Raw genomic sequence first — 12,601 nt, 5'->3', positions numbered from 1 at the left:
ATGAACAGCAGTGTACTGCCCCTGAAGGCCCAGGAATTGTCCATGGATGGGAACATGGGTGGATGGTGTAAGTACAACAGAGAGAGCATTTTGTACATTCTTAGGCATGAGAATGAATCTCTGCCCATAAAAAACATGGAAGAAGGTGGGTAGGGAGAAATCATAAAACTTGGGAAAAAAGTTCTGTCTGTGACGTGTGCCCCATCCCTCCATTAAGGCTGAAAGATAAGAGTAGAGATTTCCAAAATAACAAAAGTGGCCAAGACACGGGATGATGCACCAGAGATGGATGAGTTTGCCGATGGGGTCTCGGAAGACCAGAGGGAGACAGGAGAACAGGTGCTTCTGAGATGGGCAGAAGCTGTCCCTGTTCTGCAACCACAATGGAAAGGGTGAAGCAGGGCTCTGGGTGGCTTCTGCCTCTGGGCTCTGCTCCATCCTCCACACAGAAGCCAGGGTGATCTTTCTAGAATGCCAAACTGATTACATCAGCCCCTTGCCAAAAAATACTCAGTGGCTCCCATTGTCGACCAGATGAAATCTAAACTCAGCCAGTCCTCGCCTTTTCTGCCCCACTTTACATTCCCAGCTCTGGCCACGCTGTCCCCACTGTGCTCTGCTCTCCCTCGTCCAGGGTGGGCACGTGATTTTGCATGTTGTTCATCTTTTCCATGCTTCCTCTCACCCTACCCAAACCAACCATCTCTGCTTCCTTCACCACCGCCACCTCCTTCGGCCCACTCATCTTTCAGGTCTCAAGTCACTGTGAAACCGTGCTTAATTTCCCTAAGCAGAGGGAGAACCACTGTCATCTTTGCTCCTGGCCCTCTTTGGGCCAAACCCCATTCATTTTATTGTGACATAGTCACATCATGCATATAGTATCAGAGTCCGTGACTCCAGAGTCCATGCAGAATATATAATTTTCCCACCCTGCTGGGGGTGGCAGAAATCCCAACATAGCCACTCCCAGGCTCACCCTGTCCCCGGGGGTGGGATGATTAGTTATCAGAGCCTCCCCTATCTTCAAAGGACAGGAAGGCCTCTCCACTCCACTGTCCACCCTTCCTTGTTCCCATGGGGAGCCCTACAGTCCCAACTCCTACAGCAGTGGCTCTTCTCCTCTGGTTCACATGTGGGGAGCTGGGAGTGAAGTTCGGTCCCTTGTGCTTCCCGAACCTCTCTAGGGACACCACACAGCCAACCCCTTCATGATTTTTCCATGTTTCCTCACTTTTCTGTCTTCCTTCCTCTCCTTTTTTGCCTCTCCCAAAGCCCTCTCTCACTCAGGCTCTTGCCCCAGCATCACTCTCTCTTTCTCTCACTGCCCTCAAAGGCTTTCCCTCTCTTCCCTACCTCTGGAACTCCAGCATCCTTTCTTGAAAGAGCTTGTCATTGTTACAAAAGCCCCTGCCTTCAAGCACCTCCTGTTTTCTGCCCTGAAAATCTCCCTGAGGCAAGGACAGGCAAAGGGCCTGTCTACCTGTTGATCCGAGAGATCATAAAAATAGAGCAAACTACAAAACAATAATTCAAAATATTATCCTGCTATGTTCTTCCCACTAGACAGGAGATACCTTTAGAACCAGGTGTCTTCTCCTCTTTGTTTGGCTAGCATCTTTAGCATAGAGTAGTGGCTCAATAAACATTGTAGACATAGATGACTGAATGTGTGAATTAAAGTAACTCAGGATTTTACAGCCACAGACTCCTCCCTCTTTAATATTCACATAGGTGCCCACTCTCAGGCCCAGGTAAGGGATAGGTAAGTGTAATCCCACTATCTACAATGCCAATTTTGTCTTTGGGTTTCCCCAGCTAAAAAAGTATGCATGATTCAAGATTTTTTAAAAAAAATAGAAAAATACATTTTATTTCAAAATCTTGGTGTGCCAGTTCGAATGCATTGTCTCCCAAACGCCATTATCTCTGATGTAATCTTGTGTGGGCAGACCTATCAGTGTTAATTAGATTGTAATTCTTTGAATGTTTCCATGGAGATGCGCCCCATCCAACTGTGGGTGATGACTCTGATTGGATAATTTCCATGGAGGTGCTGCCCGCCCATTCAGGGTTGGTCTGAATTAAATTACTGGAGCACTATATAAGATCAGACAGAAGGAGCAAGCTGCCACAGCCGAGAGGGACTCTTTGAAGAAAGCACAGGAGCTGCAGATGAGAGACATTTTAAGGACGGCCATTGAAAGCAGACTCTTGCTCTGGAGAAGCTGAGAGAGGACAAATACCCCAAGCGCAACTAAGAGTGACATTTTTGAGGAACTGCAGCCTAGAGAGGAATATCCTGGGAGAAAGCCATTTTGAAAACAGAACTTTGGAGCAGATCCCAGCCACGTGCCTTCCCAGCTAACAGAGGTTTTCCGGACGCCCCTGACCATCCTCCAGTGAAGGTACCCGATTGCTGATGTGTTACCTTGGACACTTTATGGCCTTAAGACTGTAACTGTGTAACCAAATAAACCCCCTTTTATAAAAGCCAGTCCATCTCTGGTGTTCTGCATTCTGGCAGCATTAGCAAACTAGAACACTTGGTTTGTTGGGACAGAAGGAGGATGGAGTGACAATATGGTCTCCTCATTGAATTTGAGGCCCCCCAGGGCACAGCTTAAACTAATTCTCTCCAACCTAGTGCTAACCCAGGGATAGGAGAACAACCCACCATAAGCCATGTTCTTCCAATGGGACCTGCTCTAGGAAAAGAGAAATAAGAGTAAGAGGAGACAATGAATTGACAGATAAATGACTTCAGATCAAAATTGGGAGCAATTCCTAGAGGCACCATGGCATCCAGCTACATCTTAGAAAATGAAGACCTGCTGTTTGTTATGCCCAGTGGGGAGACCGGGAAGCCACAATCTTTCAGGAGCCTGGTCAGGTTTGGCATAAAGGAAGCGACCGTGTGCTGCTGGTTTCTGCAGAGAACCTCAGCCTCTGCAGCGGGGCAGCGTCCAGAAGGGGCCCACAAATGGTGGGCGGCCTTATTAACTGACCCCTGATGCATCCTCTCCCGTTCACTTCAAAGGGTGCCCCATAAGGGAAAGAGACAAAAGACCATCAAAGGGTCTTAAGAGAAGGAGGGAACTGGCTAAATAATTAGCCCTCCACCCTTCAAAGTATGCTGTAATCATTAATTAATTCAGCCAACTGGGCTCTGTGGGCAGATGCACATTCCTCGCCCTCCCTGGCACACCCAGAGCTAAATGAGTCCAGGGGTTGAGCAACCTGATATAGCAGCAGGCAGGTCCTCTGAAAAGAAAGGGATCACAACCACAAGACTTTGGCTTTGAAATTCAATGTCAGTAAAACCTTTGAGATAACCAGAGTGAGGTGGCCAAAGAGGACAAGGAGGCTTTCAAGAAAGAATTGATCCTGAGGATGGGCAGAACAGGAGTGGCAGGTGGGCTTCCACTCCAAAGGCCAGGAGTCAAGGGGGAGGATGGCGGTGGGTCTGCAAGAGGCTGCTGCTGCCCCCACTCTCTGCACCCTGAGGACCACAAGCGACCAGTGCTGGATCCCACCAGCTGTGTAACAGCAGCAGCTGTCGCCTTGAGCAGAACTCCTGAAGACACCCAGGGCAGGTTTCCCAGCAGGGCACACCCATTCAGACTGCAGGGCTTCAACAGACCTTCAAGACACCTCTATTGCGCATCCCGCCTTGGCTGAACTTGCTGATCTGGGGGGTGGTTTTAAATGTTCCCATCCGCATCTTCTTACCAGGTTCCCCATCTAACAATGTGGACTCCTTGCAATACGACCAACTAAAATAAGGACACAGTTTAAAATTTCATCCCCACAAATGAACCCACACTTTCAAAGTCAATAGTTAGAATGGAAAACGAGTGGTAAGATCGAGGTTTCACCAGGGAAGCAAACTGCTGCGGTCTCAAGATTCACAAGAAGTCCTCCACCCCAGCAAGGTCACCGGAAGTCGTGGCCCTCAGGAATGGAGGCACGCACACCCCAAAACTCAATTTCAAGTCTTAGTCATTTGGGCTTCAGGACACTGAGTCATCCAAATGGACATCAAAATGAATTGCAACCTCAAAATGAACTATTATTACTAAACCTATCCTCACTGAGTACTTACTCTGGGGTAGGTATACAGCAAAGCACTTGACATGCATTCTTTTCCTCACTCCCCAAACTGACCCCATGAGATGGTACAGCTCTCATCCCCACCTTTCAGAAGTGGAAACTGGACCTTCCAAAGTGAATGCCACTTGTTCAAGGTCTCACATATCTAAACGAAAGAGCTGGTTCTCAAACTCAACCAACAACCCCTAAGCATATGTTATGATCACTCCTCTCTGTTGCCAAGACAGGCACAGTCACCAAGCCAACCAGATGCATGTGAACACCTGTCCCCTCACAGACAAGCAGGGCCACCCAACGGCCCTTTGTGAACACTCTCAAATCAGCCCCCCTCCTTTGTCCCACGGGACCTTTCTCAAGGCCTCAGAGAGGCAGGGAGCATCCCTGTCTTCCCCACAGTGAGTGCTGGGGCAGCTCAGCAAGTAGGCAAGGCCTGCAGCAGATGACATGGCAGCCTGCAGTGCCATAAGCCCACTCAGGGATGCCACGCCATGGAAACCTCCATGGACAGGCGGGGAGGAAGGACTCGACCTCGGCCACGTCCGAGTGTCGACGGAAGCCTGCCCAGGACAGCGTGTTCCGACTCCACCTCATCACACCCTGACAAGGTCGGCTCTGCACACCACCCACCCCCATCCCACCCCCCTTTCCACTTGCAGACTCCCTGGGCCTCAAGTCTCCCCCTGCAGTCTTGAGCTTCAGAGAGTGTTGGTTTTATGACTGGAGCGGTTGGCTGGAGAGACACATTTTAAAATTCATGACCTTTCCCATCAGGGTTCAGAAAAGAAATCAGACTCCAAGATGAAAGCTTCGCTGATTCTTTCAGCGGTCCTGCCAGACCCCCTCCCAGCTCCCTTCCACTACCCCTCCCAACCCCCTTCTGCTTCACTCACCCATTGACCTCCAGGATCTTCTGCATTTATCCCTGTTTTAAATCCCCCTGATAAACCGGAGCAAAATGAAAATTCCCCTGTTTGCAAACGGCTCATGGGTCCCACTGTCAATGAGTGCCTGGCCATCAAAGGTATCTCTCCTTGTCAGGTAGGGCCCAGCCACTCAGAGCACAGCTGGGCTGAGGAGATAGAACAGAATTTTGAACGGAAAGGGAGTCAGGCGGCAAGGGTGGCAGTGTTTTCATTTTTCCAGGAAAGGCATTTGCTGGGGAGCCATCCACCTGAGGCTCGGAGTGGGCTAGGGGGTGCAGCACAGGCCCGACAGACGCGCTGGCTGCAGCACAGCCCCGGAGACCCTGCCAAGGCAAATGAAAAAGCCATGTGTTTGCTTCTGGCCACGAGTATAAGCAACAACTGAGAGCCTCTCGGTGGAGTTCTTGTCTTGCAAGGCCAGGCAGCTGTCCTCAGCCGCCCTTTGCTTGCAGCTTCCCCCCCTCCTCCTCTTGGGCCTTTCTGAGAGCCTTGGCGAGAGGCAACGCCTATTTTCCTAATTGACACTTAGAACCGGGGAAGATCAATCGCTTCCCAGACACCGGTTCTCACACAGGAGGCCTGTGGACTTTTTTTTGCAGCCACAAGGAGAAGCCAAGCCTGCTGCCTTCGGGAGAGTTGGCGGTCACAGATTTAACAAAGGAGCATGTCCATTTCCAGGGAGGATGACACGAACGACGATAGGGGACACTTGCTGAGAACTTTCTCCATGCCAGACACTGTCCTAAAGCTCTTTATGTATATCACCTTATTTAATCTGTACATCAACCTTAGGAGCTACATATTAGTGGTCCCATTTTATAGCTGAGGAAACCGAGGCACAACGAAGTGAGATTCCTAGCCCAAGGTGTCATGGTCAGGAAGTGGTACCAGCAGAATTTGCATGTATGCAACCTGGCTCCAGCATCTTCTCTTACCCAAATGCTCTCCTCTCACCACAGGAAGTCACCGCCACATCTCTGTCAGCAAATTAAAGCAGCAGCAGGTGTAGTGGAAAATGCATTCAACTCAAATGTAGCTGGGGCAGTGGACAGGACAAAGACTTTGAAGGCAATGAGATTTGTTTTCAATCTAGGCTTCAGTTTTACGTCTGTAACTTTGGGCACTTTATTAAATCTCTCTGAGCCTCCATTTTTTCTGATCTGCAAAGTACCTTTGCAAGAACTTTGCAAGGATGTGGAAGTATTAAATGGGATAATGTTATGTGCAACCTGTTTTTCCCAGGATACAAGTAAAGTCCAAATTCTAATGTTCTAAGTCCCCACTTGCCTGACTTACCAAGGTACCATCTTCTATAAATAATTCTTTCCCAAAATATGAATTCCTCAAAGCTGCCTACCTGTGTCCATGGTGGCTGTACTGAGTCCACTGCCCCTGTCTCAGGGTGGTGGTGTGTATGGGGGGGGTGCTCCAACCATCTCAGCCTCAGTATCAGGAGTCCCACTTTGCGTCACAACCACCAGTCAAAGCAACTCCCAGAGCAGAGCTGCACCCACACCAGGCGTGGGCTGAGTCCCAAGGTGGTTTTCATCTACCCCTGGGCCATCCCATCACACCAGAGCCCTCTTGCTCATGGTGAGAACTTGCCCGGACCCCTGCCCTCGCTGTCCCCAGCCCCACCCACACGTTTATCAGATCTGTCTCCCTGTGGTTGAACAGGGTTCTTGTGTTTTTCTCTCAGAGGCACCTCTAGCCCCCGTGAAAATGAGCATGCACAGGAAGATATGCCCAAGGAGGTTGTTTTGCCAATAACATCTCTGCAATAGATCCTGCCAGGCCAAAAGAACAAGGAGCCTCGTTTCGTTTCGTTTTGTTTGCTGTTGTTTTCGTTATACGTTGAAGATGGTCCACATGCCAGGAACCATTGCAAAACACTTGACTTAACTTATCGTGTTTGATCCTCCCCACACCTTCAAGGGTGTATCCACTGTTCCCACTTTACAGATGAGAAAACTGAGACACAAGGAGGAGAAGCAATGTACCATTGCCTCACAAATAGTCAGAGCCAGGATTCAAACCCAGGCTTGTCTGACTCAAGAACCCTCATCCTTAAAAGGCTGGGCCTTTATCATGGGCAAGTCCATCCATTTCTAAGAAATACGAGTTATCCTTTCCAGGATGCCAGAGACCTGAGGTCCACCAGCGCTGTCATTTAGAAGTCAAATGGTTCTGAGGAAGTCCTTTATTCCCTTAGGCTCAATTTCCTCATCTGTAAAAGGAGAGAAATGGAGGAGAGCCGAATGATGTCTTTAAATTTTTACATTTCCAAATATTAAGAGACTAGAGAACCTCAGCTAACACATTTAGACCACATCCTCCTCAGCTGGTACTTGGCATTGGAGAAAATTCTCAGAAACAAAAATATAAAAAATTAGGCGTAGGCTGTCTATCATATTTACATATTACGCAGCAAAATGTTATTGTGCTGTTCTTTTTGTCTTTGAATGGGAACATCTAGGACTACATATGGTTATAATATCGCTGAGATGGAAGCTATTACTGATTGGCCAAACACAGATTTCCAATTCCAAGAATCTTCTCCCAGGTACCATGCTTGATAATGCTAATATTTAACCCCTTTTACCCAATAAACAATCTGGAAAGCCATTTGTCTTTTTTTAAGGTAAAATTAACATTGAGAATCTCACTTTTTTAAAGTATTGAAAATAGTCATGGAAATAAGTGTAACAAAAAGGAAAAAAAAAAAAACTTTGGGAAGGAATAAGAGGGAAAGAGGGAGAAACCTGATGTAACCTCCATCTCCTTGTATTTATCCTTTGCTTTCTGGCTTAATGCCACTGCCTTCATGAGCACAGAAATTGGGATCCATGGCAGATCCTTAGCCCCATGTATGGGCAAAGATACTTCCCAAAAAATGAAGAGGGAGAGAATGTTGGAGCTGTCTGCCGGACCATTTAAATCAATTCGCCTCAACACACAAATTGTTCCATTTTATTCCTGCCATCTTGCTTGGCCTTGACCATCCCTGCCATAACCCCACAGGTAGTTTATAATTTTGATTAGGAATGTCAGTGCATCAATCAGGAGGGGCTTGCCATCCTGCCCTGTGTACACACTGCAGAAATCTCTCTGTTTCTGTTTGCTAAAGCTGCCGGAATGCAATGTACCAGAAATGGGTTGGCTTTTACAACAGGAATTTATTAACTTACAATTTACAGTTCTTAGGCCATGAAAATGTCCAGCTCAAGGCATCAACAGGACGATACCTGGACTGTGAAGACAGGCTGCTGGCATGCGGGACAACTCTGTCACATGGGAAAGCACATGGCCGGCGTCCACTGGTCCTTCGCTTCCGGGATTAATTGCTTGTAGCTTCTGGTTCCAGAGGCTTCCCCTCTGAGCTTCTGTGGGTCTTCTCCTAGATTGTCTGGGGCTTTTCTCTATGAGCTTCTCTTAATTTCATCTCTTAGCTTCTGTATGTGTTTTATCCTCTCATAAAGGACTTCTGTAAGTGGATTAAGACCCACCTAGAATGAGGTGGGTCACATCTCACTGAAATAACCTAATCAAAAGGTCCCACCCACAATAGGTCTGCACCCACAGCAATGGGTTAAAAAAAACATGGACTTTTCTGGGATATGTAACAGCTTCAAACTACCACATCTCTCCTTTCTTTTAAAATTTAAAGATATTTTTAACCAGATTTTTATTCATTTATCTATCATTTGGCACTGCAAATACACAACATAAATGTTCCCAAAGGGACCGTCAAATTCCAAAAGATAGTAAACCTTCATTTACCCTCTTTCCCAATAATTAGCAGGTGCACACGCTGCCAGGAGGTATCTACACAGAAACAAAAAGACACCATCACTACCCTAATGAGCCTCCTGCAGAATTCAGCTCGAGGGCCACCTCCTCCAAGATGCCTTCCTGGGTACCCAGGTCAGGAGAAGAAGCATGTCCTCGCGTCCTGTGGCACTGGGTCCTCCACATCCGTGACTCACATCCCAGCCCTGTCCTTGTCAGCTTACGCAGGCAAGCTCTCCTTGCTTCCTCACCAGGTGGAGGTGAGCCCCACCGCAGCTAAGGTGGCCTTAATGGCAATAATGATGTTGAGGAGGATGACTTAAAAGAAACAAAAGTGAACCCCTTTCTCAAGAACGATTTCTTATTGTCTCCTTCTGCCCCAAATCTCTGGATGTGCCTAGCCAAGCGCTGATAGGGGACTGGTGAGTGCCTGAGAACTGCCAAGATGACAGCATGACGTCCGCTTCGTGCGGGGCACTGTTCTCTCTGATTTGTTCCAACCTGCCTGATACGCTTCAGCTGTATTGAAATGAAAAATGAATAGGAAGTAGATCTTGCTGCTAAAGCATATGTGTCAGAAAATCATTATAAGCATTAAATTACAGCAATAAAATGAACCAGAACTAATTTTGCAAATTAAGATCCAATAAATTTTTTTCATGGCCACACCTTCTACTTAAAAAAAAAAAAAAGAGCAAAATAAGATTGGGTCTAAGCCTTTTGGGGGTGACATGGGACTATGTATAGAACCGGAAATTTCAATATGACAAATATATTAACATTTTGGAAGACAGGGGACAGACCGTTGTTGGGCAGATGGTAAGAGTGCTGGCCCGGTGCCAAACAGTATACAGGCATGATCAGTTTTTAAACTGACATACCTACGCATTTTCCATGTAAAATTTATGTGTACCTATTCCCCTTCCTCTCTTCTGTTTCCCACACCCACCTCCCCACTCCCGAGACAAGGTTCTGCTGACACGCGAAACTAGTTGATTTCTAAATTTCTGACAACCTCTGATTTTTAGAAGAGACTATGGCTGTCCGTCAAATCAAATCTGCAGCTATAAACAAACCTTTAGAGCTTTGCCTGCTCGCCAGAATAGAATAACAGGATATCTCCCTCCACCCAAGCAGGCGAGAAAGACTGTAATTAGCTCATTGTCCCTGAATATGCACAAAAGAAGCAAGGGCTCCCTTTCAACTAGAGATCTTGGGGGCAGATGTTAATTAATCAAGTGAGTAACTTCTATCCTCTCCTGGGAGCTGAGTTGAGCACAACAACTTGTTCCAAAAAAAGCACGAGGAAGAAGCTGAAACACACTGGTCTGGGAGTCGCAGATGGGGTCAACAGAGGAAGGGGGAAAAATAAACCCACCACAAAGCTCCGCCTCCCCCACTGTCTCACTCCTCCTGGCTTGGCTGATGCCTAAGAGCTGTTCTGCTACACCCCCAGCAAACTCGACTATTTATAGCCTCCCAATCATTATAAATAAAGCTGTTTACAACATGGAACCTTGGCCCTGCATTTGTTAAAACCCTAGACTGGCAGCTATAAATAACTGTGTTACATGCTCAAGTGTGACTACTGACTGATACTTCCTCAAATTATGACAAATAATGACAAGTTTGTTTGACAAACATCCCACTGACATTCATCTGATTTTGAATAAGCGCTGCTGCTTTTTTAATTTGGTCCCTGAGGCCCGGGGTATCAGGAACTTTCTTTATTCTTTCCCTCTCTTACCCCGTCTGTCCTGTGTGCAGTTGTTTTTCCCCCCTAATCACTGGAAGGGATTTGGGGCCATTTACGGGAAAGCTTATTAAATCCACTTTTTTTCTCTCGTGGGACAGTTCTGCTGTAGGGGCCATGCAAGGGTCTGGGGAGTTTTGTTAATGACACAGATGCAGTAGGGAGAGGGACGGACAGCAGGTCTCCCTGGGGTGTTGGGTAAGGCATGGTGGAAAGAGAAAAAGAAGGGAAGGGCCAGGATTTAGTATTACATCTCTGGGAATCTCAGTCTTCAAGGGAGACTCCGAAATGCTAGAAATCAGATACAAACTAACTAGGGAAGGAGGAGAGACTAGCCATTTACCTCCCAAGGCACCTGACGGGAGAAATGGTGCACAGTCTGAGGTGGGGTCCCCGTAGCTTGGGTTCTCTCTCTCTAGCTGAGCCCATAATAACAGACTTCAGAAGTTACATGGGATTTTGAGGTCTAAAGGACCTTTGAGGCAACCACATCGAACTTAAGTCATTTTATAGCTCCAAGAGTTGAGGACAAATAGGCTCCCACAACTAAGCAGAGCGAGACTAGAACTCAGCTCTCTGGACTCAGTCAGGGGCTGCTGAATTAATTCATATGTGTAAAGCTTTTGGAAGCATGCCTGGCCCCTGGTACATGGCAGTTAAAGACAATATGTGATCCTGGATTCAATCTGATAATGGAGGAGAAAAGGCCCAAAAGGACATTATGGGGACAAATGAAAAAATTGGAATGTAGACTGTAAGCTTTATATCAACGTCAAATTTCTTGAATTTGATAACAGCATTTAAGTGGTTATACAAGTGAATATCCTTGTTTTTAGAAAAAGTACATGGAAATATTAAGTGTTCAAGGAGCTTGATATTGATAACCTACTTGCAAATGTTAAGAAAATAGATAAATAGAAAGATAGATGATAGATGATGGATGGATAGATACATAGATAGAGAGAGAAGGCAGATGGACAGATAGGTAGAATGATAGGCAAATGTTAAAAGTTGGTGGATATGGGTATCTGTGTGAGGGTATGTTGGAGTTCTCTGTGTTTTGCATTATTTTTGCAACTGTCCTGTAAGTCTGAAATTATTTCAAAATAAAAAGTTGGGAAAAACCTCCACTTGGTTCTACAACTGCAAAATACCTATAGAGTTCTTTATTCTTGCTCTCAAAGGCCTCCATGACTGGTCACTCCTATATCTCCAGTCCAAGACTATGCTTTACCCCAAAGTATACTCCTCACTCTTTCCAGAACATATACTCTCAGCCAATTACCTGCCATTATATCTTTGGACTATTCCCTTTGACTGGAATGCCCTCCCTTTGCATTACAAAACCTTGACTATCTTTCCAGACCCATTGCAAATGCCCAAGGAAGCCTTTGCTGATTGATTAGGCAGCTGTGATAGTTCTTTCCTTGGCATCTCTGTCACCCTGGTTTACATGGCTCTTTCAGCCTCTCTTAATCTTGCCTTACAATTATTTGTGAATGTGTTTCTCTTTAATCCTCTTTTCCAGTGGTAAGGAAGAGGAGGGCAGGGACTCTATCATTTTGGTATCATCTAGCACAGAGTATACTAGACAAGGGTAAGATGTTTTAACAGCGTACTTCCTAAAAGTGCAAGCAAAACTTAAAAAAAAAAAGGCTTTGAAAACAATAAATGACAGTGTCAACTAACAAATATTGGCTGAAATATGTAAATAAGTTGCAAAGCATATAATGGACCCTTGCAGGTTTGCACCAGCCCAGCCTTCCGCAATTCAAAGAAAGCTGTACAACTACAACAAATGTCCACCTGGCAGATGTGTCTGTTGTCTGGACTGGCAACAGACACAGAATACTTGTGAGGTACCTGAGAAGTGGAACCTGGAGATCTGGGCCGTTAAACAATCTGGAGGATTGAAAGGGCGAGGATCTAATCGGCCCATCAGTCAGCCAGCCAGCCAGCAAACATTTATTTAGTGTCTGCAAAGTACACGACATGGAACCATGCATTAAAGAAGGGATGTTTC

At 46.4% G+C, this 12,601-nt stretch overlaps 1 long non-coding RNA gene across 2 annotated transcripts in view; it reads right to left on the bottom strand.

Annotated features, from left to right (window-relative positions):
- Positions 1-5,100, bottom strand: part of LOC119539809 — a 176,984-nt gene extending 171,884 nt beyond the window's left edge. For both annotated transcript variants that reach the window (XR_005217944.1, XR_005217943.1), the window contains exon 1: positions 5,004-5,100. This is a non-coding gene — a long non-coding RNA (uncharacterized LOC119539809). The remainder of the gene's footprint in view (positions 1-5,003) is intronic.
- Positions 5,101-12,601: the final 7,501 nt, after the last annotated feature.

The sequence above is a fragment of the Choloepus didactylus genome, chromosome 7, assembly GCF_015220235.1.
Source record: "Choloepus didactylus isolate mChoDid1 chromosome 7, mChoDid1.pri, whole genome shotgun sequence".
In the NCBI taxonomy this organism is placed as follows: Eukaryota; Metazoa; Chordata; class Mammalia; order Pilosa; family Megalonychidae; genus Choloepus; species Choloepus didactylus.
The sequence above is the reverse complement of the archived record's forward strand: the minus strand, read 5'-3'. Positions and strand labels throughout refer to the sequence as shown.